We start from the raw sequence: 14,629 nt of genomic DNA on the forward strand, positions 1-14,629 counted from the left end.
TTCTGGCTATTGTGGTACGCTCATATAATGCTATATTGTGTTTTCGCTGTAAAACACTTAGAAAATCTGAAATATTCTCTGGATTCACAAGATCTGTGTCTTTCGATTGCTGTAGGCTGTCTATTTTTCTGAAGTGTTTTAGGATGATTCTTTTGGTAATTGACGTCGGTCTCAGTAATTATTCCGGCTGCTTCCAACGCTATTTCAGATTGCAGCTGCAATGTAGAACTGTGATTTCTACCTGAAATATGCACTTTTTTCTAACAAAAACTATCCTATACCATGAATATGTATTCAGACTGTCATCTGAAGAGGTTTTTTCTTGGTTAGTGGCTATCAATATCTTAGTTTAGCCGAATTGGTGATAGCACCTGAAGTAGTAAGAAACTGATGGAGTTAGAAAAGTGGTGTATTTTGCTAACGTGTTTAGCTAATAGATTTACATATTGTCTTCCCTGTAAAACATTTTAAAAATCTGAAATGGTGGCTTTATTCACAAGATCTGTATCTTTCATCTGGTGTCTTGGACTTGTGATTTAATGATATTTAGATGCTACTATCTACATTTACATTTACATTTAAGTCATTTAGCAGACGCTCTTATCCAGAGCGACTTACAAATTGGAAAGTTCATACATATTCATCCTGGTCCCCCCGTGGGGAATGAACCCACAACCCTGGCGTTGCAAGCGCCATGCTCTACCAACTGAGCCACACGGGACCAGGACCAGATCTACTTGTGAAGCTATGCTAGCTATGCTAATCAGTGTGTGGGGGGGTGGGGGGTGATCCCGGACCCGGGGTAGAGGCTCGTTAGAGGTTAACCTCTCTTGGGTAGGGGGCAGTATTTTGAATGAATGAGGTGCCCAATGTAAACTGCCTGTTACTCAGGCCCAGAAGCTAGGATATGCATGGTATTATTGGATAGAAAACACAAAAGTTTCCAAAACTGTTATAATAATGTCTGTGAGTATAACAGAACTGATATGGCAGGCGAAAATCTGAGGAAAATCCATCCAGGAAGAGGGATATTTTTGATGTGGGTACTTTTCAATTGAATGCCTATACAGTATGGGATAGGACCCAGATTGCAGTTCCTATGGCTTCCACTAGATGTCAGTCTATAGACTGCTTGTTTTCTGAAAAATGAGGAAGAATGAGACCATTCTTTCACTTGACTGTAGAAAGAAGCAGAGCTGGTTGGCACGAGTGACCGATTGGGCGCCCTTCGTTATTTTTCCTTTCGATTGAAAACGCCATTGTCCGGTTGAAATATTATCTATTATTTTAGACAATCTGAGGATTAATTATAAACATCGTTTGACAGGTTGACGAACTTTACCGATACTATTAGGATGTATTCATCTGCATGTCGTGACTGCCTTTGAGCCAGTGGATTACTGAACAAAACGCACCAACCAAATTGAGTTTTTGGGACATAAAAAGGGACTTTATCGAACAAAAAACAATTTGTGTAGCTGGGACTGAAGATCTTCATGGTTGCAGTCACAAAAGGTAAGTGATTAATTTTATCGCTATTCCTGTAATTCCTTTACATACATGGGCACTTTTTGGCATTTGCTGTATGATCGATGAGAATCTCCATATTGCAAATGTACGGTCCCTTACTAGACGTACGCGAATGTTTTTAAAATTTGGTGGCGGGTCGTGCACCGGGGCCAGATCTTCCGGGAAGTCATCGAATGAAGTCTCTCGGACATTCAGTTTCCGTTTTATAAAATTTAATTTTTCCGCTGTCCCGGTAAATTCCACCAGATGGCGAATGGAATCATATTGCAAATGTACAAAACATCACCAACCACGACATGGCCATTTCTCCTAATCGGAAAAGGCTTCGAAGACGAAACATGGCGAGCATAGGTTTGGACTAATGGGCTGTTTGCCCAGAAACAAGATGGCGTCGAGGCCTCAACGCTTTTTGAGTTAAGGCCATTTTTCTGGGATTAAAGTTCAAAAACGAAAATAGTGCGCTAATTTGACAGCTTCACGTCAAAGTACATGAAAAATAGAACCAGCCATTTATCTACCATCATCTAAGAGAAATCATACAATGTACAATTGGTGATAATCAAAATAAATGTTTTTTTTTCTCCAAAAAGTTAGATCCAGTTGCGGCATGTTCAGAAGAATCCATTAAGGCGGGTTTCGGAGCTCTGCGAGACTTCTGTGATTTTCTGAAATCACACTCATCCAACCCTCTAAATCAGTCAGTTCTTAACGTAAAGACTTAAAACTGTAAGAGCCTACCCCACGGAGGATATGTGTTCACTTTCAGCTTCCCGTGTCCACCGGAAGTGCCTTAAAAATTGGAGTCACGTGGGCTGTTTTGAAGGGTTAGAAAGGTCACATCTTTCCAAAACTTCATGTGTGATTAGGCAACCCTCATGAACTGTAAATCAGTCATTTCTCCCAACAGATGTCAAAGAAAAAACACACAGCAAGGACGGAGTGACACAGTGTGGGGCTTAGAGACAGAGCCTGCAATAGTTACCTTTGTTCGACCTATCAAAGAACCATCAGACCTAGAGCTCTGAAACCTGTTCTAAGAGCTCAAGTCGATAGTGCATGGTGAGTTGTGGCTCTAGAAGGTTCTCAGACCGAGAAACAGCCTCGTACGTTTGCAATAACTTCAATTCATTTTGACCATCACGAAAAAGACGACATTTAGAAAAGTCCCAGAGTCGCAAGACTAGGTGCATTGAAACCACCTCGGTCCATAGAGACGGACCCTAACGTTTCTGTCCAATAGCTCATTCAAGGACCACGTAGCGGCGCCCGGAAAAAATAGATTTTCTGCACCAATTAAGGTCGCTGCTCGGGCTCCAAATGACCTATCGAGACGAAACTTGGGTTTCGGGGTCGCCTCAGCTAGGCCTACACAATGTCAGAACTGGACCCGCAGCTAGAACGTAACTACATGTTTTAATTATGGTTTAAACTGAAGGCGCTGTGAATTTTGGGCCTGCTCTGAAATATGTGATAGTTGGCTTCTAAACGAGTTGGAAAAAGTGGGTGTGGTGTCAGAATGATATCCAATTGACTGATGGACGGTGACTTGCTGGCTGACTTTAGTCCATTTGCAATATATTTAAACAGTGATAGACCATCACCAAATTGACATTCTGAAATCAACACCAACGAGCGATGGAGAGGAACCAGAATCCCTGCCCGGCCATCCCGAATTCATCGGGCCAGTCAATTTCGCATTCCTGCAATATTTCTGAGCATGTCAAATTCGTGATGGTAAATGCCCATTGAAATATATTGCAAATGGACAGCCGTGCACCTGGTGATTGGAATGGGTTCCCAGGAGCACATTATTAAAACAATTTTGAATGCCTTTAGGGGGGAGCAAGGGGTCTACGGTTGGGTAGGGAGCACCCCAGGCCTAATCATCCAACATCAGTGCCCGACCTCACTAATGCTCATGGCTGAATGGAAGTCCCCGTAGCAATGTTCCAACATCTCGTCGAAAGCCTTCCCAGAAGAGTGGAGGCTGTCACAGCAGCAAAGGGGGACCAACTCCATATTAATGCCCATGATTTTTGAATGAGATGGTCGATGAGCAGGTGTCCACATACTTTTGATCATGTAGTGTACATTACACCTGCATCTTGTGTATCCACAAAGTCTGAGATCTCAAAAGGTGCGCTCCCCATCACGAGCCTTGGTCCAAAGACCTTGACCCTTCTGGGGTCTGCAATCTAACTGGGTGATGGTGAGGGATGGGACTGCTGGCCACATGTTGTCCATCATGTCGACCAGATGCTCTCCCACCTCTTTCGGGATGAAATATGTACCTGCACAGCAGAAGAAGAGTGAGACTGTTCTTTAAAACAATTAATTTTACATTCATCCCACAGAAATAATTTCCAAATCAAATCCAACTTAATTTGTCACATGTGCAAATACAACAGGTGTAGACCTTAGTGTGAAATGCTTAGTTACAAGCCCTTAATGCAATTCAAGAAAGAGTAAAATACATTTCCCAAATATGCTAAAGTAAAAAATAATAAAAAAGTAAAAATAACTGTTGGGGGGAGGGGGTCTCAGATGGTTGAGGGGCAGCTCTTGGGGAACTGTGGTGGGAGTGTGGATCTTGGAGGTCTGGCAGTTGGGAGCCTGGGCCAGTGGCTGATGGATTGCTGGTTTAGGTCCCCGTTTTTTGACCTTGTGGGAGATCTGTTGACCCTGGTTGCTTCTGTGTGTCGCTCTGGATGGGAGTCTGTTAGACAACTAATGTGATGCGTTTGTTGAGCAGCTTCACTGCAAGTATAATTGTATGTTTTAAACATTCAATAAATAACAACGAGGCTATATACAGGGGGTACCGGTACCGAGTCAATGTGAGGGGTACAGGTTAGTCGAGGTAATTTGTACATGTAGGTAAGGGTAAAGTGACAATGTAAATAGTCCGAGTGGCCATTTGATTAATTAATTGTTCAGCAGTCTGGCTTGGGGGTAGAAGCTGTTAACCTTTTGGTCCTAGACTTATCGCCCCGGTACCACTTGCCCTGCGGTAGCAGAGAAAACAGTATATAACTTGGGTGACTGGAGACTGACAATTTTTGGACTTTCCTCTGACACCGCCTAGTATATAGGTCCTGGATGGCAGGAAGCTTGGCCCTAGTGATGTACTGAGCTGTACGCACTACCCTTTGTAGCACCTTACGGTCAGATGCCAAGCAGTTGCCATACCAGGCGGTGATGCAACTGGTCAGGATGCTCAATGGTGCAGCTGTAGAACTTTGAGAATCTGGGGGCCCATGCCAAATCTTTTCAGGCACCTGAAAAAAAAAAAAAGTTGTCATGCCCTCTTCACAACTGTCTTTGGACCATGATAGTTCGATGGTGATGTGGACATCTCGACCCACTCCACGACAGCCCCGTCAATGGGGGCCTGTTCTGCCTGCCTTCTCCTGTAGTCCACGTGGCTTCGGTCCTCACTCTTAGCCCCCAGTTCCCTCAACTCCTGAACTGTGTGTCTGTCAGCCTGCCTCTTCAGCAGGCAGGACACATCCAGGCCTGATGGAAACACGATACTGGCTGTGAGCAGGTGGATATCCTCTTCTGTGATGTCCAGGCTGAAGTCAGTCGCTGTGCCAAACATCACCCTGCGGGACCTCCGGGGAACAACACTGTCACCAGCCTTTGCACAGGGACATGTGAGACAGGTGAGAAAGCAAAGGTGAAGTACTTACATTCTCTTAATTTCACTTTTAGTTCTACCCTTCCTACCCTGTAGACCTACCAACCACATACTGTAGATATTCCTGCTTACCAGCGATCCTTGCCGTGAAGGGACTACCTGTGATGTGCTCGTTGTGTCGTACTAGGATTCTGTAGTCACCAGAAACCATTGGCAGGTAGGTGACCGTATATGTACGGTCTGTTGTTCATGAGGTGAATCTCTGCTTTAAACGGACCCGAGGGAAAAGTCCAGTTCACCTGGTGATTAAAGAACATGTATAGTATCTGCCTTCCAGTAAGATTCAGAAAACATTGGTGTGGTGTTAGTTTCATTGTGTGTTTTGTCTTTTAAGTTCAAAAGTAACTATTTCTCATTTGCTAATGATGGGACTCTTACAGTGTGTTGAGTCTTTGTTGAAGATGGTAAAGGCGGCGATCTTGTTTGCCATGCCATAGACTAGGCCTGCCCCATGTGCCAGTGTCAGAACTACTGGCATTGTTTAAGTAGAACTGGAGTGGGCTCTAAAATGCAGATTTGAGTAATCAGACATTGGATAGCTTATTGTTTGCCTTTCTATTATATGTAAGGAATGGGTTTAATAAACCTGACATTCTTACCAGGGAGAGCAGTGCCATGAACCTTGATGTGCATTTGGAGGCCTTCTTCTGTGATCATACATCAGTGTGACGGTTCCATCTCGGTTATCAGTTACATCAGCCGGGGCTCTAAAACCAGATGGGATACATACTTCACCTAAGAAATAATTTGAGAGCAATTGTGAATACAGCTAATATGTTATTTTCCACCAATCTCTGGTAAATCACATCCAGGATACATGAAAAGTTAGAAAACTTCAACGCAGGGTTCAATGTCTCACCTTTGATTTCTCCCTCTGTCAAGCTGTATGCCAGAACAATGTCGATGGGCATCAGTCCAGTTTACACGGCTAAGGGGAATGTAAGAGCCGTGTCTCATCTGTAGAGAGAGGTGCTAAGATGGGCTATGACAACTTCTAATCAAGCTATCTAAAAGGTGCAACAAAGGGCTAAAATGTTTATGAACAGCACTATATAAAATCTAGACAATTATAGAAAGGATGTCAGAGTAATTTGGGAGCACCATACCCATAGTGATCATGTTTCATCATCAATTAGACAGCTCCAAAGCTGCATATATTCCTGCCGCTCTGAAAGGGAAGAATGTCCATACCAAAGGCTGGCCATCTCTGTGAGAAGCTTTTTGCTTCCATTTCGACTGCTGCCCATCACATCCTGAGTTCAAGTCAGTGTCTGGAGCCTGAGTTCATACACAGAACAGATCCAGCATGCAACAAAAAAAACATTACCTTGAGACACACAGGCATGAGATTCACCTATTTTTATATATATATAATACACGGTGGCTTGTGAAAGTATTCACCCCCTTGGCATTTTTCCTATTTTGTTGCCTTAAAACCTGGAATTTAAATAGATGGGGGGGTTTGTATCATTTGATTTACACAAAATGCCTACCACTTTGAAGATGCAAAATATTATTTGTGACACAAAAGGAAAACTTGAGCATGCATAACTATTCACCCCTCCCAAAGTTAATACTTTGTAGAGCCACCTTTAGCAGCAATTACAGCTACAAGTCTCTTGGGGTATGTCTCTATAAGCTTGGCACATCTAGCCACTGGGATTTTTGCCCATTCTTCAAGGCAAAACTGCTCCAGCTCCTTCAAGTTGGATGGGTTCCTCTGGTATACAGCAATCTTTAAGTCATACCACAGATTCTCAATTGGATTGAGGTCTGGGCTTTGACTAGGCCATTCCAAGACATTTAAATGTTCCCCTTAAACCACTCGAGTGTTGCTTTAGCATTAAAAATTAGGGTCATTGTCCTGCTGGAAGGTGAATCTGTCCCAGTCTCAACTCTGGAAGACTGAAAAAGTTATACCTCAAGAATTTCCCTTTATTTAGCGCCATGCATCATTCCTTCAATTCTGACCAGTTTCCCAGTTCCTGCCAATGAAAAACATCCCACAGCATGATGCTGCCTCCACCATGCTTCACTGTGGGGATGGTGTTTTCGGGGTGATGAGGTGTTGGGTTTACACCAGACATTGCATTTTCCTTGATGGCCAAAAAGCTACATTTTAATCTAATCTGACCAGAGTACCTTCTTCCGTATGTTTGGGGAGTCTTCCACATGCCTTCTGGCGAACACCAAACGTGTTTGCTTATTTTTTTCTTTAAGTGGCTTTTGTCTGGCCACTCGTCCGTAAAGCCCAGCTCTGGAGGGTACGGCTTAAAGTGGTCCTATGGACAGATCCTCCCATCTCCGCTGTGGAGCTCCTTCAGGGTTATCTTTGGTATCTTTGTTGCCTCTGATTAATGTCCTCCTTGCCTGGTCCATGAGTTTGTGGTCAGCCCTCTTTGCAGGTTTGTTGTGGTGCCATTTTCTTTAAATAATGGATTTAAATGGTGCTCCATGGGATGTTCAAAGTTTCTGATAATTTTTTTTATAACCCAACCCTGATCTGTACTTCTCCACAATTTGGTCCCTGACCTGTTTGGAGAGCTCCTTGGTCTTCATGGTGCCACTTGCTTGGTGGTGCCCCTTGCTTTGTGGTGTTGCAAACTCTGGGGCCTTTCAGAACAGGTGTAATTAATATACATACACAGAGATCATGTGACACTTAAGTTCACCTGTTTGCAATCTAACTAATTATGTGACTTCTGAAGGTAATTGGTTGCACCAGATCTTATTTTAGGGGCTTCATAGCAAAGGATGTGAATACATATGCGCGCACCACTTTTCCGTTAGTTATTTCACTTCACCAATATGGACTATTTTGTGTATGTCCATTACATTAAATCCAAATAAAAATCAATTTAAAATTACCAGGTTGTAATGCAACAGAATAGAAGAAACACCAAGTGGGATGAATACTTTTGCAAGGCACTGTACATAGACTACTGTTCAAAAGTTTGGGGTCACTTAGAAGTGTCCTTTTTTTCCCCTTTTGTAAGATTTTTTTGTACATTCAAATAAAATCACATCAAATTGATCAGAAATACAGTGTCGACATTGTTAATGATATAAATGCCTATTGTAGCTGGAAACAGATTAAAGGAATATCTACATAGGCGTACAAAGGCCCACTAATCAGCAATCATCACTTGTGTGTTCTAATGGCACGTTGTGTTAGCCAATCCAAGTTTATCATTTTAAAAGGCTAATTGATCATTAGAAAAACATTTTGCAATTATGCTAGTACAGCTGAAAACTGTTGTACTCCTTAAAGAAGCAATAAACTGGCCTTCTTTAGACTAGTTGAGTATCTGGAGCATCAGCATTTGTGCGTTCGATTACAGGCTCAAAATGGCCAGAAACAAAGAGCTTTCTTCTGAAACTGTCTATTCTTGTTCTGAGAAATTAAAGCTATTCCATGTGAAAAATAGCCAAGAAACGGAAGGTCTCGTACAATGCGGTGTACTACTCCCGTCACAGAACAGCGCAAACTGGCTGTAACCAGAATAGAAAGAGTGAGAGTTCCCGCTGCACAACTGAGCAAGAGGACACATACATTAGAGTGTCTAGTTTGAGAAACCGACACCTCACAAGTCCTCAAGTGGCAGCTTCATTAAATAGTACCTGCAAAACACCAGGCTCAACGTCAACACTCACCCACTTACTAACCTAACCAGTAAGTCAGAAGACAGGAACAGAAAACGCTAGCTGTCTCAAGACTACAGCCGCAGTTGTAGCTAGCTAGTTAGATACTATTTACAGTAACTATGAGTAAAGCAAAGTAGTTAGAACTCAAGTTGCAATATCTTCGGAGACGTCAATGCGTGGATCAACTGACCAATGCTAGCTAGTTCTACAACTACAAGGTAGCTAGCTCGAACAGGCTTATCTCTATGGATGGTGGATTTCTGTGGACTAGGTCCAGGACAGAAGCAGAACAGCTTTTTTTGTTTGGAGACTGACTGGTCGTGAGTAGTATCAACTTTCATTAGCATAATATGAAATTAGCTTTCCCCTTCACAAATAATCTAGTTAGCATTTCACTACTAGGGAACTTGCATTATTAGAGCAAATTGCTTTCTTGCCGTCTATGTTTGGCAGTAGATCTGGGCTATAGGTGACCCACAGTACACCATGCACATATTGAGCCAGTGTCATTTCAATTTATGGAATATAAATACTGTGTTGATGAGATTAATATACCTAGCTATAATAGCCATTCATTTTTGCTATGAAGACCCTTGTGAAAAAATGTATTTCACATGTGAAGTGTTCCAAAAACACATGTTTTCATGTGATCTTATCTGAAGTTAATGTGATAACATGTAACAAGTAAAGCAACATGTGATAACATGAAACTACACTTCAACACATTTTACGTAGCATCACATGTTTGTGATAAAACCTTAGACTGTGGCCTCCACAAGGGGTTCAAGCTTATAATATGGCTCTTATGTAAATCATAATTTATAACTCACAGTAATCTTCACTGATTAATGGCCCTCTCCTACATCAGTTGCATCTATGGTGAATTGTGAAGATAGGCTGGCAGGTAACCCAGATACCAGGCCCAGACCTCTGGCTCTCACTTTACTGGCATCATGAGAGCACAAGACAAGGAACTGAAACGGACTGGTCAAAAAGGCACACAAAAGTGCATTTACATTGAATCTAACTGTTCCATATCTTACCTGCAGAACTCATCTTCGTTACCATATTTGACAACCAGAGAATGAGGATCCTTCATGGAAGGGAACTAGGCCACTGAGTAGGTTCCATCTCCATAAGCACCATTTTACCTGCATAGATACAGTAAAGAAACACTTTCTTACCTAAAGTAAAAGATGGCAAAATCCACATGGCAGTCAAATAAAATAAAAAATACATGAAAGTCAGATAGAAATTAAATCATTCTCACTGGTACGTGTCATAACAGAAACATACTATGGGGCCTCCAGTCTTTCTACAATCAATTGTATAGATCTGGGGAGTTTGGGCACAAGTTCCTGACTCCAAGCCTGACCGAGACTCTTAACTTGTTGGCCTGATTTGTGGGCAGCACTTGGAAGTGGGAAAGACTGAAATGCAGTAAAGAACATGTTAACACTCCCGAGTGGCGCAGCGATCTAAGGCACTGCATCTCAATGCTAGAGGCTTCACTACAGACCATGGTTCGATTCCAGGCTGTATCACTACCGGCCGTGATCGAGAGTCCATTAGGGCAGCGCACAATTGGCCCAGCGTCGTCCAGGTTTGGCCATCATTGTAAATAAGAATGTTCTTAAATGACTATCCTAGTTAAACAAAATTATTGTTTCCTTAAATGGTATTTCGCACTTGAAAAAAATCATGTTCTTTTAAAAAAAGTCTTACCTGCAAAACTCATCCTCATACTTGACAACCAGAGAGTGAGAACCCTCCATGGAAGGGGAGTAGGCTACCTAGTACGTCCCATCCCCATTGTCTGTTACCGCCACAAGCTCACCTGGTTATTTTAAATCAAAAAGAGCATAATACTTCACCCATGTAAAATTCTTAAGCTTAATTGAAACCAACTCAAGAGATTACTGCAAAACACAGATACTCACCACTAGGTGTCATAACAGTCACAGACTCTGGGGTCTCTCCAGTCAATTGTGAATGTCTGAGGGAACATTGCACAAATTCCAGACTGCAAGCCTGGCCCACAAACTTTCAGCTTGCTACAGTCATTGGTTAGTAGAACTTGAAGTTTTGGGGACTGCAATACAGTTAAATACAGAAAAATCAAGTTTAACTTATCACAAAATGACAAGTCTACATTAACAGCATCTAAAATATGAAATCCTATTGCCTTACCTATGAAACTCATCTTCATCTGGCCACCAGAGAATCCATGGAAGGGGAGTAGTACACTAAGTATGTCCCATCCCCATTCTTTTTCACCTTTGCAAGCACTATATTACCTTATTAGAAAGATAGTAAAGTAAATAGAAATAGCATCCAATGTCATGAACAGAACAATAAATGACCAGATATGCAGTAGTGAATTTGATTTGCATAAAACCTCCAAATGCATACCACTAGGTGTCATGACAGCCACAGATTCTGGGGCCTCTCCAGTCTTGCTACAGTCAATGGTGAAGGTCTGAGGGATGTGGGCACAAATTCCTGACTCCAAGCCTGATCAACACATGCAACTTGTTGGCATCATTAGTAGGCAACACTTGGAACACAACATATAAGAAATGACAGAACTGAAATGCAATATGGATATGTTTGTAAAAATCATGCTTCACATACAGATATAAGATCTTAAATTTGATCACCCTGTTGTTGCAGCAAATGTCCTGTATTTGAGGTGTAAAGGGCTTCTAAAGTTAGTAATTTCCACTTTACAAAAGTCAGTCTTGATTTGCCCTAACAAAAGTACCAACACCTGCAAAAATGTCAGTTAATTATAATCCAGTTTCTGTTGCTGCAGGATTGTCTTGCTGAGGAAAATTGGTCAGATTAGGATCCTGCATCTGTACAGCATAACTATATTAAAACTAAACATTTCCCATCTGAAAAAAAATGATCTCACCTAGAGAATGCCTCTTCATTGGCATATTTGACGACCAGAGTGAGGACCCACCATAGAAGGGGAGTAGGCCACTGAATATGTCCCATCACCATTGTCTGTCACCTCCAAAAGTTCTCTTACCTGGTTAGTCAAGCAACAACCAACACGTCTGTCTATTTGAAATAGATGAGTGCGTATAGTATCTTGATATAATTTGGACCCACCACTTGGTGTCATAACAGCCACAGATGCTAGTACTTCTCCAGCCTTGCTACAGTTTATGGTGAAGGTCTGAGGAGTTTGGACAAACTCCTGACTCCAAGCTTGTCCCAGACATTTTGACATCACTGACATCAGAAGCATTCTTCACTGATACTTTGAAAGGGCTACCTGATTGATAGATGGATGGATGGAATCAACCAAATCTTTGCGATCAGCTTCTTGTCACGTCTACTCCCACTCCTCCCCTCTGCCGGGTTACTAACCATTGGTCCTGGCAACCATCATTAAGTACACCTGTCATCAATCATTACGCACACCTGCGCTTCATTATGAGACACACCTGGACTCCATTACCTCACTCATTACCTCCCTTTTATCTGGCACTTCCTTAGGTCCTTTCCCCAGCCAGTATTGTGTCTGTGTTTCATGTCAAGATGCTACTCCTATGGTGTATCATTCCATATTCTTTGTTTAATTAAATTTACTACCTGCTTCTCGACTCCCAGTGTACTTGTCCTTGTCTAATGTTCTGAATAAATATCATCAATTTTAGATGACTCAATACTAGTAGGCCTCATATGAGTTTAAATTAAGTTGAAATCTTATCTGATAAACAAATGTGTCTCTACAGTTCTCACGTTAACAACAATGGTAATAGAAAGGGCATCAATGGCAAACGAACCACTAACATATTCCCAGTCTGAAAACTATTGCCTAGAATATGTTCTCCTCCGTAGGTGATGTTGATGTCATACAGCCCCGGCACACTGGGGATGTACTCTACAACATAGCATCCATCTTGTTTCTCTGTGATGGTGACCTGCACCTCCGATGGGCCCTCCACAGTGATGGCCAAGCCACCTGCTCGAGCACCCCTGTGAATTCAATATAATTTGTCAGAAACCAACTTCAATGTACAATGACAAGAGATATCCATAATATCATTCTGATTGTGCAGATACCTTTGAAATGGCTATTCTATCAGTGGTAATCAATTGCTTTGTAATGAAGTGTTGGCCCTAACATAAGGCTGCCTCACCTGGTTGTGATGTTGAAACTGTTACTCTGCCCTAGAAGTCCTATGCCATTTGCAAACAATCTGGCTGGGTCACATTCTCTGTCAAGGCCATTCAGACCTCCTGTCAAAATATATACCATTCAACAAAGTCACAGTCACAACATTACTGAAAATATTATAGTGACATCATTTTTTTTTTTTTTGAAACTTAAAACATTTTCTATACATTACAATGGCCTTAAGAACTCCTATCCATTGCAATAAGCTTAGTCACCAGGCTTTATGACAAATCTACTATACCTTCCCTTTCAGCTCCAGTCCGACACCTTCACTTGCCTCTTGTAAAAAGCCAGATGCACAACAACCTCGGAGGCGAAATTGGCACCCACTTCCCAACCATACTTCCGCCGTAGCGTGTACACCAGCGATGAGGAGCAGATATACCACCTTATAGGAACTATCTTTGTACAAGTTCCATCCTCGTTATCGGAACACTTTATTTTCGTCGGGCTGGGGCCATCTGTCACCTTGAGCCGATGGCTGCCCGAGCTGTTTGTGTCTATGGTGACCTCTGCTAGGGTTCCCACGAAACCACCCTTGACCTAAAAAAAGGATGTAAGCATCAAATGTTATCATAAAAGCTGTTAGTATATACTTTAAATGAAGAGTAATGCAATATCTCTGGATGTAATGGCCATCATACATTGGAGGCATTAGCTGTCCAGTCTGCCGGGCCGGTTACATGCAAATTAAGCTTGTACAACAAATAGGTGCTGTCTGAAAATCCCTGGTCCGTCTCTCCTGCAGTAGGGCATGCAATACAATTATGGTTCTATTCTAACTCTGTCAGAGGTCACCTAAAATAGACAATTTCAGACAAAGACAAATATATATGTATTTGTCTTGTTGAATGGTTCATATTTTAAACATTCTATTTTTACTTACTTTAAAAGGACTGCCAGGAACACTGACCCCTCCAAGTCACACAGATAGCGTGTTTGGCCAGAGTGGTTGGAGTGTAGTAGCAAGTATAGAGGCTCCGCTCTTTACGAACCACCTCCACATTGACTGGGACTTCATCAAATGGGTTAGAGGAATATACACATAGAATAAGTCCTACTTTCAGGCCATATACAACAGTAATAACTGTAGTGAATACTAATGAACATCATATCTAGCACAGTTCTTTATGGCAAAGAACTTTAGCAAAGTGGGACCGGAGTGCCAAGTCTAGGTCCAAGAGGCTTCTAAACAGCTTCTACCCCCAAGCCATAAGACTCCAGAACACCTAATCAAATGGCGACACAGACTATTTGCATTGCCCCCTCCCTCTTTTACACCGCTGCTACCCTGTTCTAAATTACTAACTGAACAAAACAATTTACTGTACCTAAATCTCAAGTACAGTTTACAAAATAATTGACAAAATCCTTTCATATGCTGCAAGACTTCTGCATCTCTGGAGAAGAGCAGAATGTTCCAAATACATGGACAAGCACAGAATGACCCAAATACATGGACAAGCACAGAATGACCCAAATGCATGGACAAGCGCAGAATGACCCAAATGCTAAATAGAGCAGAACAAATGGACCCAGTAACTGCAGGGAGGCACTCG

General features: G+C 42.1%; 1 long non-coding RNA gene across 1 annotated transcript; it reads right to left on the reverse strand.

Moving 5' to 3' along the window:
* Positions 1-9,638: 9,638 nt before the first annotated feature.
* LOC139543261 (uncharacterized) lies at positions 9,639-10,963 on the reverse strand. The gene is made up of 3 exons (XR_011668645.1): positions 10,816-10,963; positions 10,601-10,712; positions 9,639-10,026 (listed from the first exon to the last, which is right to left on the reverse strand). It is a non-coding gene; the product is annotated as an uncharacterized lncRNA (long non-coding RNA).
* Positions 10,964-14,629: the final 3,666 nt, after the last annotated feature.

Source organism: Salvelinus alpinus, chromosome 17 (assembly GCF_045679555.1).
Source record: "Salvelinus alpinus chromosome 17, SLU_Salpinus.1, whole genome shotgun sequence".
Taxonomy (NCBI): Eukaryota; Metazoa; Chordata; class Actinopteri; order Salmoniformes; family Salmonidae; genus Salvelinus; species Salvelinus alpinus.